The sequence below is a fragment of the Theobroma umbraticum genome, unplaced genomic scaffold, assembly GCF_002168275.2.
Source record: "Theobroma umbraticum cultivar Fairchild unplaced genomic scaffold, ASM216827v3 scaffold_44.0, whole genome shotgun sequence".
NCBI lineage: Eukaryota > Viridiplantae > Streptophyta > Magnoliopsida > Malvales > Malvaceae > Theobroma > Theobroma umbraticum.
In genome coordinates, this window is record NW_018397255.1 from 12,815,595 (window position 1) to 12,819,133 (window position 3,539).

Below are 3,539 nucleotides of genomic sequence, written 5' to 3' on the forward strand. Positions count from 1 at the left end.
ATAAGAAGTAAAAGGTTTACTTTAAGTTTTTTGAAAATAAGAATTTCTTAAACATTAAATTGAAATAAAACAATGCGATATAATTTGAGTCTAGCACTTTAAGTGAATTAATTGATGATTTCTCAAATAATACACAAGATCACCAAGTGATATTGAGTTTGCATTTAATTCTATGCTTTTGATTGTGATTATAAAGTATGAGAATGATTATGAACTTAGATCTTAGAAAATTAGGTCATGGATGGTTAAATTTATTTCTCATGTTATTTATTTTAAAATAAAATCTGCGTACCCTGCCTAACCTTATCTTTATTTTCTCTGGGTTATGAAATTCTTTTCTCACCTAACTCCCCTAGAATGTAACTGGAGGTTTCTTGATTATAAAATGTAATTTGTTACATCAAAGTGTAAAATTAGGATTAGATGGAAAAATTTTTATAACTTGAAGATGGAGATCTAAAAGTGCCATGGAGATTTAAGGAGATTATAAGTAAAGCTTGAAGACAATGTTTGTGTAAATCCCCTAGGAATTTGATCAACTGATTTTCTTAATGGTTCAAGGAAATTAGAATTATTAAAATTCAAAATCATTCTAGTAGTTGGCATGAGATAGATTTATTTTTCACTATATATATATATGATATATGTGAAATACGATAAATGTTACACATGTCAACAACACCAAATCAATGGGACCTTAAAAAATGAATTAATAAATAAAATCTCTTATTAATATATTGAGTGAAACAGTTACTTTCCACCATATAACAAGATAACCAGACTATTCTTTTAATTGGAACCTTGTTGAGTGACTCAAGGCTAAACTTTTACACGAGTATGTTTAAGTTATTGGTGATCTTCTCAACTAGTACCATGTTGTTTGGATGTGTCACACATTATCGCATAGTATTAGAGGCATAGTTAAAGAAAATGCATATGATACATTTAGACAGGGAGTTGTTACCTAACTGATCTAAGAGTTGTATAAGATACAATTGGTAAGCTAAGTTATCTACCTAATTATTGTCATCATGGCTTGTTGAGTCACTTAAGGTCATGGTGGGATGAAAAGAGTCCTAGCTTTATAAAAAGTTTAAAGGTTAAATTTCTCGAAATAGTAGAAGAGGGTTATTATTTTGATAAAATATTGAGAATAATCATATAAGCTTCTAAAAGCTTGTCTTTATGATTATATAATTTGCGTTAACGACTAATAATCATATATGTTGGTTTATATAGGATATAAATCTATCATAACGAATAGTTTGTTACTTAGAAGTAGACCTGTTAAAATGGGTTTGGCCCATTGGGCTGCCTTATTTTTTACTAAATATGGGGTGGGCTGGGCTTGAAAATTTAGGCCCATATTAGACTCGAGCCTAAATGGGCTGGCCCGTTTGATTAGGGGGCTGACTTGGGTTGGTGCTGGCCAGCCCTGTGGGCTAAAAAAAATTAAGCCTAAACGGCTTAAGTCCTAACACTAACAAACAGCCTAAGTCCTAACACTCCTAAATACTAAACCGACTATTACTAACTGCCCGCCTAACCGGGTTTCCCCACTCCCGAATCCCGATCAGTTTTCTGGCCTTCTTTGAGTTCTTTCTTTCATGGTGACGGTGACTAACCGTCGGTGAGCGGGTGAAACTAGACTTTTTCAAGCTGCAGTTGCTCCTGCTTTCTCAGTTTTTCGCTTCTTGCTTTCTCAGCTCCCCATCCGATATTTGACTATCCTCATCCAGCATCCGGCTATCCCCATCAACTGATCACTATTCTGTCACTCCTCAATCCCCATCGACATTGCAGATTACACCGGCACCTTCAAAGTCTTCGTTCTGTTTTGCTCGGTTTTCACTTCTCACCTTCAGTCGATCAGTTAGTCACCACTCCGGGCTGTCGGCACTCCCCAATCCTCGTCGACAAGCTTCCCCATCGACTACCTACCCAACCCACCTCTTTTGATATGCTGGAGAGTGGATAGCGGAGGCTTCACAACTTTGAACTTTGGAGATCGGTTCCTCCTCACCTCTACTGGCAACATATCTCTTTAGATCTGCTTCTTTCATCAGGGCTAGGTTGGCATCTCTCCTATGGCAACCCAGGTAAAACTCCGATCTGCTTTTCTTTTCTTTTCTTAAGTGTTTCAACTTTTGTGATGTGTTGCTGTACATATGGAAGTCTTATGATAAAGAATATATCGGCATATGTAGTAGTTATTTTATTGAACTAAGATGTTCTGTGCAAGAGTTCTGAACTTTGTTACTGTTGCTGCGTGAAATCATGCTCAGTGTAATAGATATAATTTTGTTCTCCTTTTCTTTTAAGAATCTATTTTAAAACATATATTACATATATAAAATATATTTGTAATAGATATAATCAGTAAATATTGTTGTTTGTTGTGTAAATTTTTAATATTTTTGAATTATGTTTATGTTATTTGAAGGTGACGATGATAGATCAATCAGTTGAAAATTGTATAAATTTGGATGATGATGTGAACATTTTGAATCAGGATGAAATTCCCTCATAATCCCATGTATCCGAGTCTGACCAATTGAGTAAGAGGGTAAAAAAGAAAACTTCAAATGTTTGAAATTATTTCATCACAATAGGCAAAAAGCATGATGGAGTAAAAAGGATAACTTGTAATGGTTGTAAAATGGAGTATAAGGTTGGCTCTAAACCTGGTGGCTCTAATTATGGCACTTCACATTTGCATCGTCACATTGAAACTTGTAAATTCATTTCATATTTTAATCCACATCAAATGCTTATGGATTATGAAGGGAAATTAAAGGCTAGAAAATTAATCTTAGAATTTCACGTGACATGCTTGCTGAAGCCATAATTAAGCATGACTTGCCTTATGCTTTTGTTGAATATGATAAGTTTAGAGCTTGGGCTAAGTATGTAAATCCAGATGTAGTCATGCATTCTAGAAACACTATTGTATCTGATGTTCAGAGAATTCATTTGAGAGAGAAAAAAAAACTTAAACAAGCTATGGCCAAAGTACCTAATAGAATTTGTTTAACTTCTGATGTATGGACAGCATCTACTTCTGAGGGCTATATTTATTTGACTACTCGCTTTGTTAATGAAAATTCGAAGTTATGTAGCAAGTTACTCAACTTTTGTCGTATGCCTCCCCCACACACTAGAGTTGAATTAGCTGCCACTGTATTTGATTGTTTGAAAGAATAGGGAATAGATAAAAAAAATTTCTCTTTTACTCTAGATAATGCTTCTACTAATGATAGCATGCAAGCTATCTTGAAAGACTATCTTCATTTGCAAAGTAGCTTGATTTTTGATGGTGAATTTTTTCATGTGTGTTGTTGTGCTCATATATTAAATCTTATTGCTCAAGAGAGCTTGAAAATAGTCAATGAAGCATTGTTTAAAATTAGAGAGAGTGTGAAATATGTAAAGGCATCAAATGTGAGGATGAAAAAGTTTCAAGAATGTGTTCAACACGTTGGTATTGATGCATGTGTTGGGTTGCATTTAGATGTGTCAACTAGATGGAATTCAACATA